Source organism: Gracilinanus agilis, chromosome 2, assembly GCF_016433145.1.
Source record: "Gracilinanus agilis isolate LMUSP501 chromosome 2, AgileGrace, whole genome shotgun sequence".
Lineage (NCBI taxonomy): Eukaryota > Metazoa > Chordata > Mammalia > Didelphimorphia > Didelphidae > Gracilinanus > Gracilinanus agilis.
In genome coordinates this window covers 644,878,812-644,893,511 of record NC_058131.1, presented here as the reverse complement: position 1 = coordinate 644,893,511, position 14,700 = coordinate 644,878,812, and the positions used below count along the sequence as shown (strand labels likewise).

General features: G+C 38.9%; 1 protein-coding gene and 1 pseudogene across 1 annotated transcript in view; both read right to left on the bottom strand.

Annotated features, from left to right (window-relative positions):
- Positions 1 to 4,261, bottom strand: part of LOC123236624 — a 44,530-nt pseudogene extending 40,269 nt beyond the window's left edge.
- The window catches only part of LOC123238230 (cytochrome P450 2C19-like), a 406,797-nt gene that overhangs the window by 270,148 nt on the left and 121,949 nt on the right, over positions 1 to 14,700 (bottom strand). The window lies entirely within an intron of this gene.

Genomic DNA, 14,700 nt, shown 5'->3' with positions numbered 1-14,700 from the left:
CCATTATCTCTGAAAGTGAAGAAAAGGATTAGATGAGGAAATGCTATTTCCCATTTGTCTCAAGACCTAGTTTCCTTTTTCTATTTCTTTCAAAATGTGACAACTTACTGTAGTCCAGGCTCCTAAACTGAGTTAGTGAGTAATTGTTTTTGCAAAGCTTATGAGACATGGATTGCTATAGGAACCTGCTTTGATTTGTTAATTTTTTCTTTTTCTTTTTTCTTGAATTTTTCCTTTCACTTTTTTTAATATCCTATATTTCCCTAAGAGATTATTTTTTCCTTTTTATTTTTCATTGGACTCTTTGATGTTTTGAAAATTGATTCATATATCTTATGCCTTGACCATGTGTTCCTGTGTGATTCCCATGTGTATCCTTATATTTTCCTCAGGGAGGAATGTAAAGTTATTCTCCTCTGGGGGGACTATGTTATTGCTGTGAATTTGGACTTGAATTTGACCCTAATTTAGAACAGAAGACTACCTCCCAGAATCCAGAAGGCTCCATGAAGATGGCTGCAGAGACCATACTCTTTGAACTTTGGGGGGCTGAATGTATTAATTTAATTTTTTTGTTGTTTTTCTTTTTAAACCCTTAACTTCTGTGTATTGGCTACTTGGTAGAAGAGTGGTAAGGGTGGGCAATGGGAGTCAAGTGACTTTCCCAGGGTCACAAAGCTGGGAAGTGTCTGGGGCTGGATTTGAACCTAGGACCTCCCTTCTCTAGGCCTGGCTCTCAATCCACTGAGCTACCCAGCTGCCCCTAAATGTATTAATTTTAAATGGACACTTTTATGCCAGAAAGAGGACTGCCCCCTAAATGGCTTTTCATCAATGCACAAAACATTGGTTTTGTTCTTTCTCCCTTTTATTTCCCTTTTATCTCTGAATTATTGTAAACTTTAATTTGATTATGTTTTCATGATCAATTGGGGAGACTGGTCTCCCAAAGGATCACAGAGGGGAATGTAAAGTTGAAAAGACCTTGTACCCCTTTAAACTACATTATCCAAAATCCCTTTCATCATACCCATAATTCATTAAGCCTTTTCCTATTGGTCATTGGTTTTCATGGGCTGTATTGAAACTGGTTTTTTGGAGAGGTCACAGGGTTTTTGGGACTGGAGGCAGTGTGGTGAAGAGTGAATTGGGACTCTTGCCCTGAGCTTTTAATAAATCCATATAAATATCATACTTTGGAGCCATTGAATATTAATTTTAAAACTTACAAAATGAACCCCTTAGTAGAGCTATACTTCTTCCTCATCTCTGCTCTCAGCCATCTTGATCCTTCAGGATTCTGGGAATGTACATAGAGTTTTGGACATAGCCACAGGATGGATCTGAATATTTAAATATATACAAGATAGTTTCACATTATATATAGTAAATTCCTTGGACCAACCTCAGTCTGCACAGGTTACCAGGGATATGATGGATTATTCTAAAGTCAGTGATAATGTAGAGAAATACCAACCTTTGGTTTTCTTTAACTCCTCCACAAGGAACTTTGCCTCTTCTTGGACTTGCTCCTCAATACTCCTCTTCCCCATCCCAAAATTCCTCAGGGTCATGAGGGAGAACCGCCGAAGTTGCTTCCATCTCTCTACTGCTTACACCAACTCCTGTTAAGGGAGTCAGGAAGAAAAGCAGCCTTAGCCTCCAATGTTCCTCATATTTACAAAGTCCACATCCAAGGGCCCTTCACCCACATGTTTTGTTCTAGGAGAAGAAAATGAAGTGAGGGAGATGTCAGTTAGCTTTCTCCTCTATCAACACTGTTCTCTGCCCCATTCCACAAGCCATTCTGCCTTCATCTAATACAGTTATAAATACATTGGGTGGTCCTGTACCCTTATCCTTGTCCTGGAGATTAAGTGGCCACAAAGAGGAAGACCAGAATCAGTACATATTCTTGAGAGTCTGAATCATAGAAGAATAAGTTCTCTAGAGAGGCCTAAAACAAGAAATGACAAATATTCCTTGGAATAGACTTTAAAATATTTTAGTTTCATTAGAAACCTCTCTGAAAACAAAAATAAGATAACTCTATTAGGCCTCTTAGGATCTTTTGCAAAGTTAAGACTAAGGGCGTTACAAACTGTTATGGTCTTCTAGTTCTTCAGACAGGAGCTCATATTTGTCAATGGGAGAGGGTTGGTGTGCTCAAGGCCATATTTTTCTTAGCCTTCCTTATCTTTATGGAGCTGAGGGGATAGAGAATGAAAGGAGAAACCAGACCCTACAAAACTATTCCTTCCTACCACCCTTCTACCATAAATCTGAAAAAAGTTATTTTTACTTTAAGAACTCTGTAGATTCTCCAGTAAATTGCTTCTGCTCTCCCTTTCACCAATGCCAATCTGGCAGATGTTCAATAGCACATACTCTTGATTTTATAACACAGCCATCTCTGCTGTTACTCTGCTCAAAGATCTCCTTAAGGGAAAAAAAAAAAAAAAGCAAACCCCTCTTCAGTGCTTCTGAAGGGTATTTAGGCAGAAATCAAGATAAAGATGGGGCTATGCAAAATTTTGCTATGGAAAATTTAAACTTTTGTCATTATTCTAGATCTGATTTCACTGAATCATAGACTGTGATAGTTAGAGATCTAAGAAATTGGCAAGTCCTCTCCTCTCATTTTTGAAATGATTAATCTGAGAAACATGAAGTGACTCACCCAGTCACATAGCTCAGAAGCAAAAGTCCAAGATTAAGTCTTGCCTCTCTAAGACTAGAATCCAGAATTCCTGACTAAAATACTGGACACTTGCCATCTCATGTCATGAAATGAAATGAAAATAACAGGATACATAATACCTTTCTTCCTCTCATTGCTTTGCTTCCTGTTGACATCTCAAATGCAATATATCCAAAACTGAATTCACTATTTCCTTACCCAAACCAGCCCTTCTTCTGTCCTTCCCTAGTTCTGCTGAGGATTTAAATGCCATGTCTTTTTTCTTTTCTTTTTTTTTTAATTCTTACCTTCCATTTTAGAATGAATACCAGGTTTTGGTTCTAAGGCAGAAGAGTGGTAAGGTCTAGGCAATGGAGGTTAAGTGACTTGCCCATCAAATGCCCTTTCAGTCACTCAGGTTCACAACTTCAATGGGATCCTTGATTCCTTACATTCCCTCACCCTCACAAATAATCAATTGCCTAGTCATGTCCATCTCTACATCAGCTTTCTTAACTGTTCTCTTCTCTTTATTCATGTATCCTAGAAGAGACCATCACTGTTTTGCCTGGAATACCAGTTCTGACTTTTGTCCTGTGGAACCTAGATAGAGTCAGAATTAAAAATCCAGACACTTGTATAACATTATAATGAAACAGGCTTGTCTATAGGAATTCCTAACTTACAGATCTTTGGTTTCCAGACCTCTCCCCCTTATCTGAAGGAATTCCTTCCTTCCTTATCTGAAGGAATTCCTCTCTTCCAGACTTCTCCCATGCTGGCCTGCCCACCTTCCAGACCTCTCCCCTGCTGGACCCCCTACCTTGAAGACATCCCCCATCCCACCCCCTGCTGCCTACCACTCTATAAAAACCCAGCTCAAGCACAGCTCGGGGTCACACATCAGCCTTCTTATGTGAGACCCTTAGTTTAAACTAAGACAATGAAGTCCCTTTGCATTTTGCATTATTGATTCAGACTCATTTATGGGTATAATTCTCCAGGCACTACATATGGGGGCTCATCCAGGATCCCACAGGAATAATTGAGTTGTGACCAGCAGTGGGACCAATTGGGAATTCCCCTAGGATCCTTGCTGCCAAGGCTGTTTGGGTCTGGTGGGCTCCAATTCAAGGCTCCTTCCAGGGACCAAGGAAGAGGTCTTGAAGGTTCATGGTGTAAGGCTAAGTGGCTGGCTAGCCCCTCCATCCCTGAGGTTTATATGGGGAAAGCCTATTGCCAAAACCAGAACTAAGACAGACCCTCTGAAAATGTTCCTGGTAAAGCTGAAGGGACAGAGGACCTCTGCCAGGCATGGGAGTCTCAACCAGGGGAGTTCTACAACTTAACTGGCCAGAAATGTAGGAGTAACTTGTGGGGCTGGAGTCCCCACTGTAAGAGGTTTTGCCCAGGATTTGAATCCCTGAGATTTAAAAGGAACTTGCAGGGGTTGGAGGTCCTTGCATGGGATTTGAGTTCCCAGTTCAGAGGGTTAGATTTCCCCATAGAGGTACCTTGTGGGGTTTGAGTTTCAAATTTGGTGAGTTTGAAGCCCCCAGTAAGTTGAGCACCAGTGGACATACTGGAAGAAAAGGGAAAAGTCCAGGCAGAGACCCGGACATGTCACTCTATTTCAGTGGCTTCTTTGGGTTCCAAGGTGTATGAATGTGTGAGAGAGTGTGTGCTGTACATTTCTGTTGAATCTGTGTTGTTTTTGTGTGACTAGCTATAAAATTAAACAAAGGAAGGGAAAAGAGTTTAAGATGCAGCTTCACAAAGGGAAATTTCTTTTGTAGTGGCTGTTATTTACTACCCCCAACCCAACCTACATTTCAAACCTCCCAGACTCTAGCACTGGAGAGGCTGTGCCTTCTTTGAGAGCAGACTTGAAATATGAATAGGAAGGGGGTAGGGGATTTAAAAGTTCAAAGTTCTTTCCTTAAGAAATCCAGTCAGCCTTATGAACAGCTCACTTCCAATCCCCACTGGGAACAGATAGCAATTTTGCCTAGGTGCTACAAGAGCATTTTGTTAGAAATCACAGCCAGAGAGAGAGACAGATTAGATCTATCAGAGTGTAAGGCATGGGGAAAATTAAGGGACAAGGAAGTCAGCTCAGCCAATTAGATGACTGATCATAGTACCTGAGCTCAGGATAGCTTCCTCAGTTAAAGGGGCAGTGTGATAAAACTGTTTTAATGAGTTTTCTCACTGCAAATATTTCTTTTTAAACATGGATCCTAAAGCGATGATTTTTTCCTTTTAAAGCATGCTTGTCACAAAGTTGTATCTTTCTCTTTATTGTTGTCTTTGTCACAGTCTCATCTCTATGTACTCTTACATTGGACACTTAAAAAAAAAAAAGGAAAAAGGGGAGTTGGAAGATTGAACTTCCCACTGTCAAAAATCCTCAGCAGAGGACAAAAGAAAATATCTGTTCAATGATTTTTCCTCTTTCTTCTTTTGCATGTGCCCCCAAAGGAGCAAAAAAGAGAAAAATTCAGAGCAGAAAAAGGGAGATTTTACTCCACAATTAGAAGCAATTTTCACTTAAGATTTGATTTTAAGGGTTGAGGATTGCTAATGATTTTTGATATGGTACAATGTAATTTTATTTATTATGGTAACTGTCAGTTAAATGTGAAATATTAACCAGATTTTATTGTGCACAAAAACTCATGTTTAGAAGTTTGTTAAGCCTTGGTTTCTACTTTGTAAATGTAAAAGTCATTCAGATAAAGTTGTAATGTTATTATTGAGAACTTATTCTAGAATGTAAACTTGGGATTTTTCAAATGAGATGTTCTTTTAATGTATGTGCTGTCAGAACTAGCAACAAGTAATCATATGACACCCAAGAAGTTTTTGTTTTTTAAATGGTTAATCTATGCATGGGTTTTAATAATACAGGTACTAAGAATTGGGTATTTTGCTAAAGATGGAATTTCTAAACAGTGTTGTATTTGACTAAGAGTTATATGAATTGTTTTTTAAAATGTGTACAGGGGGCAGCTGGGTAGCTCAGTGGATTGAGAGCCAGACCTAGAGATGAGAGGTCCTGGGTTCAAATCTGGCCTCAGACACCTCCCAGATGTGTGACTCTGGGCAAGTCATTTGACCCCCATTGCCCACCCTTACCACTCTTCTGCCTGAGAGCCAATACACAGTATTGACTCCAAAACGGAAGGTAAAGATTTTTTTTAATGTGTACAAATGTATAAGAAGGAATTCGTGATCTAGAGATTAACATATATTCAGACTCAAATTGCTAGAAAGTAATCATGAATGAATACAAAATATGTATGCATTTTGACAATAAAGAGAATTGTTTTCCACCTGAATAGGTTAAGGATATATGATGTGCAAACTGTATGAAATTAACAAGGGAAATTTGACCAGCCCAGGATCTAATAGGGTTTGACATAATGATTACATGCAATTAAATATAGCGCCTTTCCTCTTTTTTATAATAATGGTAAAGAAGAAGAAGCTGGAGGAAATAAGAGTAAAGAAATAATAGGTGTAAATTCTGGTGCAAAATAGATACAACAAAAGGTAAATCAGAGTAATATCAATGAAATTAAATCAGGTATGTAGCAATGCTTTGAAGTAAAAAGAAACTAAACTGGAGGTTCTATCCTGTTTTAAACAGAGGTTTGAAAGGAATAAGAGTAAATGCTTTGCAATTCAGTTGTTTACATACTGAAAGATTACTAAAGGACTTGAAGTTATTTAGAAGTTGTGGAGTTCAAACTAAAATTTATAGAGAATAATTTATTATGAAAGATTTGATACATGCAAAATTTTAAATTGCGGTGATCTCACTTGTTAAAGAGAGATAAGAGACAAGATTTAAGTCATAAAAACCTAAATCAAGCCAGGCAGCCTTAGGGTAAATTGCTCACAAGCAAACAGGAAGGAAAGAGAGAAATACTTTTAATTGTTCCACTTTGATACTTAGGAACTGATATAGCAACACAGTACATAAGTAAGATCTTAAAGAGTTTAAAGATGAGTATATTTTAATTGTATACTTAAGAGGGTTTAAGGAGATGTTCAAGCAAGTAAGAGTTGATGGAAAAGTCATGGATATCTTGTAAAACAGGGTTTTTTATTTTTAGCAGTATAGTTGTTATGAAGATGCAAATGGTGAGCCCCTGGGTTGGGGGTGGCGGGGAGGCCCTTCTCTGGAATGAGAGGACTCCAGGCTTAGCTTAGAAGTGAGAAAGATTTATTGCTAAGATGGGATTGGTGGTCAGAGGGATAGCATGAGTGGAGCAGCCCTGGGGGGTTGTCCTCGGTGGCATAGCATGGCAGCACGAGTGAAGCAACTGTCAGGGGTTGCCCCCCATGGCCCCTTTTCAAAAGTGTGGACGTGACTCCTTGCACTTGGGCATTCAGTGAGTGGAGAATCTGTCTGGATTAAGCTATCAAGGTGTGGCCGAAGCTGTATCTCTTTTGTTACAGGGGAAGGGAGTTTCCTGTCCACTGCATGCCTAGGTTGGGGGGTGCAGGGTCCCTGCCATCTCTGCACAATGTCCATGTTAATCTCAAGAAGACTGTTTTCCATCCTTATCTATCCTTCCATCATAAGAGGTTTAAAAATATAATAGGTTTAAGTGTTTAAATTGATCAAAAATAGTTGTTGGTTTTTGGGGGGGTTTAAAATGATCATAAATGGTTTTTTATCTCAGTGTATTAAAGTTGACTAACTTTATTATTACATTTGACTTCCTGGTCTTGAAAATAGATAAGCAGCCTGCTTGTCAAAAGGCTTGCTTTAAGGTTTACAGTGCTTAAAAGGTTTCAAATCTTGTAATTGGAAATAGACCCTGTAATACTATACATGCTTTGTGATATTCCTTTAAATATGATTTTAACATAAATTGTTGCTAAAACATGTGTTTTAAGTATTGTTTGAATGTAAGCAAAAGCTCATTGTCAACCTGACTGTACCATAGGTTTTCTTCACTCCTCAGTGGTTACCTCAGTTTACCAATTTGTACTATGAACTGAATCTTATAATTGATGAGCACTATGCTAAAGGTACAGTATCTCAATTCTTGGGAGTTATTGATTAGCATTTGAAGGGATACCAAATGGTATGTTTATTTTTGTGATGGTTACAGAGAGTCAGAGAAAGTGAAGAGGTATATTGTGTTGGAATACAGAAGAAAGAGAGACTTGAATGTCCTGAATATGCATATTCCTTATGGGTAAATGGAAGTTGTGTTCTGCTTTTAAGCAGAGAGTTTGAGGGAAAAAGAGAGAGGAAGAAGGAGAGAGGAGAGATGAAAGAGAACAGATAGTGAGGTGAAAAAGAATAGATAAATGTTCTACTCTTATAATTTTGGATCCTTGATCTAGGGATAATTTCTAAAATTAGTGTATATGGTGTTGGAAAAATCACAAATGATTCTGGAATTCTCTTGAAAGTTACACTGAAGAGATCCTGTCTGAGTTGTCTTAGTCTTTCAGATGGCCCAGGTACAGGAGACAATAATAGCCCTGATTTATATTTACTTGGAGCTACTCAATCCAGCACTCCTGTTCCTTAATTCAGGTTTTGTGACTAAAGTGTGATACGTTAATTATTGCCAAAATATGTAAGAATAACTGATTGATCAGCCTCGTAGGGATGTGGAAGGCTTGTTTGAGGGTATGGAAATTGCTTCAAGACTGCTACTTAGCAGAATTTCTCTGAGCTGTAATGGGAAAGACTTGTCTTTTAAGGAAGGAGAAGGTTTCTGGGATCCAATGATGATATATTGCAAAAGAGAGAGAATGTTCTGTGATGGTTAGAGAGGCAATTCTAGGACTCAACCTGGACTGGACCTCTTCTGACCATCTAGACTACTAATCCTTGAGTGACACCAGGATGGCATGAGCCAGTGACAGCTTTGGCCTGTACATATGGCATGAGCCAGTAACAGCTTTGGCCTGTACATGGAGCCCCTCACTATGTGTCCTTTGGGACATGATAAAATGTTTTTCCCCTCTGCCTTCCCTTTTTTTGAGAAAGTTCCCATAATCAGCACTTAATGCAAATTGTAAATTAATGTTTCCATCTCCCCAAACAACCTATTAGGTTAATAATTGAAAATTATCAAATTAATAGGGAACATACTTTGAGAAGTAGGTGAAGATTAGTGATGAATGATTTGTAGCTTGCAGCCTTAAATTACCACAACTGAAGTTTGGATCTTGACCCTGGAAATAACCCAGGGCTTTCTGGATTTCCTCCAGAATCTGGGATAAAGAAATTTATCTGTAAAGTGTTGTTATTCAAATAGTTATAGATGCCATATTAATGTGGGCTTTGCAAAAAGATATTCTTTAATAGAAACATCACATGCCAACTCTGCAAACAACTTAGTGATCAAATTTCCTAAAAGATTCGATTCCTGTCAGTGGATGATTTCTGGGGAAAAAATCTGTTGGCTAAGATACCCAAATGTTAGTGTTTAATATCAGTTTCTATTGTGCTGATTTTCTCTCTTTGTATCTCGTATCCTAGTTTTTGCCCTAGTCCTAGGTTCTATCCTTCTACCTTGTGACAAGTTCTATCCTCCCCCTTGTGACAAGTCTTCCAGTCTGGGGAAACAGTCCCTGTTCTCCAAACCTTCAGGACCCTGGCATGCACTGCAGAGACACCCCTGAAGACCCTGTGCCCACAGCTCTTCCTCTTTCTGCTCCCCCTCTCAGATATACGACGCCACTTATCAGCTTGAAGAAGCTACAGAAAATTGAAACCATCAGCCCTCTTCCCATAGATATTTAGAAGGGGGGGAGGGGAGACAGCATGGGATATTGTGGGACATTGTGGGACATTGTGCCCCGGAGACAGCATAGAACATTGTACTCCCATAGTGAAAAGGTTTTTCAGACAAACTATAGGCAGGAAAATTCCTTTGCTTCCACTATGATAGACTAGTGACCTTTGTCATAGATCGTATCAACACTGTTTAGCTTATAGCCCTTTCGGCAACAGTACCAGGCTATCTCCCCAATATCGTTCAATTGTAATGACATTTAAGAATGATTTCTTTATGATCCAACTCCAAAAGTGGGGAATGTGGAACCTAGAAAGAGTCAGAATTAAAAATCCCGACCCCTGTATGACATTATGGGCCCGACCCTTATATGACATTATGGTGAAATAGAATTATCCACAGGAATCCCAAACCTTACAGACCTCCAGTCTCCTGGGACTGACCTTATCTACCTTGCAGACCTTCCCCTTCTCCCCAGGAGCTCCTCTCTGCAGATATTCCCCTTATCTACAAGAATACCTTAGGACATTCCCCTTATCTGCAGGATTTCCCAACCTAAAGACATTCCTCTACCCTTCTGACTACTACTCCATAAAAACTCAAGCCCAGGCACAGCTCAGGGTCCCTCACCAACTTTTTGTGAGAGACCCTAGCTCGAGCTAGATGATAAAGTCCCTTTGCATATTGCATTGTTGGCTCAAGACTCATTTATTGGGATACTTCTCCAGGCATAACAGAAGCTGAAGATTTTGCAGCAGTTTGCCTACTCTGGTTTAGCCCTGGCCAGGCTGTACTAGAGAGAAACTATCATCTTGATGCCTTCATTTGCCTGCAATTAGAGATTCATTAGTATCAATTTAAAGTAGGATCTCCCATTACCTCTATCCTACACCATTATCTTTCTTATCAAATATATTTAAAGCTTAAAAGTACCTTCCTGAATTGGTTTCCAAAGCTTATTTGGGAAGGGAGTCACGCAGTCAGATTACCAATGGTACCTCAGCTGAAGAGCCCAATAATTAATATCAATTAACCACAGGTGGGTCCTGAAGGGATAAACCACTTTGACCTAAAGGATCCTGCCTGAGCAACTATTATAAAGGAGAAGTGCCATCCCATCATCTCTCTGTACTCCATCTTCATATACATCAAATAGATAATAATGACCTCCATTTAATATAACATACAACAGTGGACCTAACACTAAAGCTGGAATCAAGAACATCTGAGGCAAAATCCAGTCCTATATTTAATATCTACTGGAACCAAGGGTACTCACTTCAGCAAGTTTCCTTATCCATAAAATGAGGATAAGAATAGCACCTATCTGCCAAGGTTGTTGTGAGGACAAAATAAGATAATGCTTGTAAAGTATTTTGTAAACTTCAAATCACTACATAAACTCTATTATTATTATGCATCTAAAGCTTTGAGAATACCAAAATTGGGGAACGTGAACAATGCTGTGAATGAAATTCTGAAGCAGAAAAGTCAGTGCTAGTCTGGGTCCTCATGCCACTCAAAACTCTGCAGACAGGACATTTGTTAATGTCTTCATACAGACACAGGAATGTGAGGTTCAGAGAGGCCATGATTTAACTGAGGACACAAAGCTAATAAATGCTGAACCCTTTACATGGATCCAAGCCTTCCTAACTCCATGTCCAGTGCCTTTTCTAGTACCCCAGGATGCCTTTCAAAGACTTTGAGATATAGAGGCCAGATCTCAGAACCTGCTGGTTCCTCCAGAGCTGGACTTCCTTTCGGCCAGGCACTCTTCAGATTGCTTAAAACCTGTCTTGCTGCTCCCATGGAGGAATGTGCAGGAAAACTTTCTCCTCCATGACCTAACAGGAGCTGAAGGTTGTTGCCAAACCTACTCATTTCTCACATTAAATAACCCCTTTTCCTCCTTCGATGGACCATGGGCATTTTAAGAGGGATGGATGGCATTTTCTCCTACTATTCTGTAATGCCAATTATAGCAGGGGATGTTCCTTTTTATACAATGGATCTCCTCCACATCAATAAGAACTTGATAGCACCCAGCTATTGCTGAAACAGGGGGCCCTCATGACTACCTCAATGAATCAAAATAGAGTCTACACAACCTACGAGATACCTACCTACCTCCTCTAACATGCCATAACTCATAAGTATGATCTGCATGAAGAATGTCTCCTAAAACACACATACTGCCACTAGAGTAGGGAATGAAGCCAAGAGAAGAGAGAGATGCTTATTTACTATGCAAAGAGATTCAGGGATGTTCTTCTGGTCCAGCTGCAGGGTATTGCCAATAGTGGAAAAAGGAACAGAAACAAGTAGAAAGTTGGGAAATAATGACTTATGATAAATTTTCGATGGCGATCTCAGCTAATAAGAACAATTTGAGATGGGGGAGGATACCTTTCTCAAGAATGAGAAGACTGAAACTTAGCTTAAAAGTAAAAAAGAGAAATTTATTAATTACATAAAATTATTAGCCAGCAAGACAGCATGAGTAGAACAACCCTGGGGGGTTGCTCTCCAAGACATGGCATGGCAGCATGAGTGGAACAACTATAGGAGTTGCTCCCCATATGCTTTGGTTCAGGAGTTTTTATATTCTTTATAATAGTGAGTACAAGAGGTTATTTCATGGTGTGGACTTGACTCTAGAGTCAAAAGCACTTAGGTATTAGGTGGGGTTAGGGGTCTGCCTGAGACCCTCAGGCTATCAAGGTGTATCTCTTTGTCTATCTCAACCTAAAGGACATCCAAGGATAATAGTCTTTATAGTAGCTATCAGATGTTCTTTGGCTTGGGAGTCACAAAGACAGAAAGGGGAAGGGAATTTCCCTGTCTAATACAGTACTCATGCTATCTCTGTACTATGCCCATGTCTAACTCTTATTCCATGAGAGAAATGGTCCTCCAGTTTATGGCTAATTTTTTTTTGAATGACGAAAGCATCCCTTTATAAATGCTACCTATTAAAGATGTTAGCTGGAACCAGTAGCCAAAAGAAGAAGAAAGAACTCTAGTCTCAAAATTTTCCTTAATTGGTTTGATGCTGACTCTACATGGTGGCAGGATGCAGTTATCAAGTGCCTGCTGCACACATAACAAAGATTGCTGTAACATTGGTGATTTCTGTAGGTTGGAGGTAGGGATGTGCTGATAAAATGTTTAATACCCAGATCTCGAAGGGGGGAAATATACATAACAAACTTTAAAAGTTTAATGTGCATTACTAATATTTTCTCTTTCATTTTCTTCAGTCTAGATAATCAACAACAAAACAAACCACATCCTTATTGATAGCATTTGCTTTTCTGAGGCATAAATGCTCACTCTGGAAATTTAAGAATCAGATCTCAAACTGGTACAAGTTGGATCCAGCACACTCTTGGTCCTATACTAAATAACCTCTAAAGTTCTTTCCAGTTATAACCTTCTGTGATTCTCCCTTTAAATCTGTTCTCTGATACTTTGTAAGAAATTTCATTGGAAATACCACGTAGGTATAGAATGGTGGACAGAAGTAGAGACTACACCAAACTTGGACACAGAGAATGAAGAATCCTGTTCTGGACCAGATCTAACTGAGACCACTAAAAGAGTTCTGGTTTAGGACTATAACAAGCAAAAAATGAAATGACTGAAGTAACAAAGGTTTGTGTGATCTTCTGAGCACAGTGTTTTTTTAAATAATGCATGCCACTTGCCCAACAAATCAGGGCCAGACCCCTTCTTCAATTTAGGGCTGGACTCTAATACAATGTTAGGTAATCTGATTTATAAGTGGATGAAAGATTACCGATTTTTCAAGTTGGGAGGGGGAGAGTGAAGAAGTGCAATTATCTGAATTCAGGAAAAGAGGTATTCTACTTCTCCCCCTTTATATCAATAAACAATGAAAGGAACATGGAAACTATAATTGATTGATCATTATGGGGCCAGTTTTCAGATGAGACATATGGGTTGCTTGAGATGTACAATTATGAGAAAACTCCTTACCTTAATCTTAGGATCTGACTGTTATTTCCACTCAATAAAAACCTAGATCCTTGTTAGCTCTAAACAACAGGTACAAATGGTCTCATTTCCCAGACACATAGAACTCAGTTCAAACAGTGCAATGAAGCTTTTTTTCCCAATTCCTGGAATTTGGACTAGTCCCATAACTGAATAGAAAGGAATTAAGCTAGCTCCAGAATTGAGTCCCAAGACAGTCACTGTGGCTCACTTAATTCCCACATGCTGGCCTATTTGTTTCAATTTCTTTAATTTTCCTACAGGACTAGCATTCAATGAGACATTTGTGACCCATAGAATATTTAACAAAGATTTTGATTCAAATGTAGGAAAAGAATAAGGATTCAACAAAAACAATTTTAAAAGTTGCTTATAACCTTACAATGGCCTATCTACTTGTTGAAAAGCTCCTTGCCCAACCCAGAGGCGAAAAAAAAAAAAAGGAAAAAAGAAAATTCCTATTTTGGAATGAAATCTATTAAGTACAGAGTTTCCCAGATCATTTAAATCTCTCCCTGAAGGGATTTAGGATGTAGAGGAGATGGATGGTCACTTCTTCATTCTCAACCTTTGTATTTATAAATCAATACTGAATCCTGGGATCTGAGTCACTTTACCCTCTTTCTCTTCTACTAAAGGCCAGAGATCTCTCTTTTCTGAGGTCAGATTCGCAGGATCAGTTTAATGCTGTAACATTCAATAGCAAAAGATAATCCAAATTTTCTCCAAAGATTCCTAAATTACAAAAGGAATCCAATCACTATCTGTAGGTATATTCTTACACAGAAGGAACACCAAAATTTTCTGGGCCTCTGAAGTAGCCAGAAGCACTTGACATTTTCTTTCAGGGATCCTTGCCATAGCATGGGCAATCTAAGAGAGAAAGCTTCAGTTTCAGAAGAACTGTATTAGATAAATCTCCATAAATTGTGCTGCTCCCAAGAAAGGGAATTAAGCACTTAGTGCTCATTATTTGGGCTTTTTAGATCAGTGGGCAAACTTTATCCTTTTTGTTTTTAAGACTCTCATAATAAGGCAAGAAGTTACAATGGGTTTTGCCTCATGTGCAATATCTTGGATTTGTGTTTTCAGAGGGTTCCAGAAGTATCACACAAAAGAGAATAGCTGATATACAGAAATTGAGTGCACCTAAAACTAAAAAACAACTTAGAGCTATTCTTGGAACTACTGGTTTTTGTAGACAGTGGATTCTGTAAGAATTTAAAT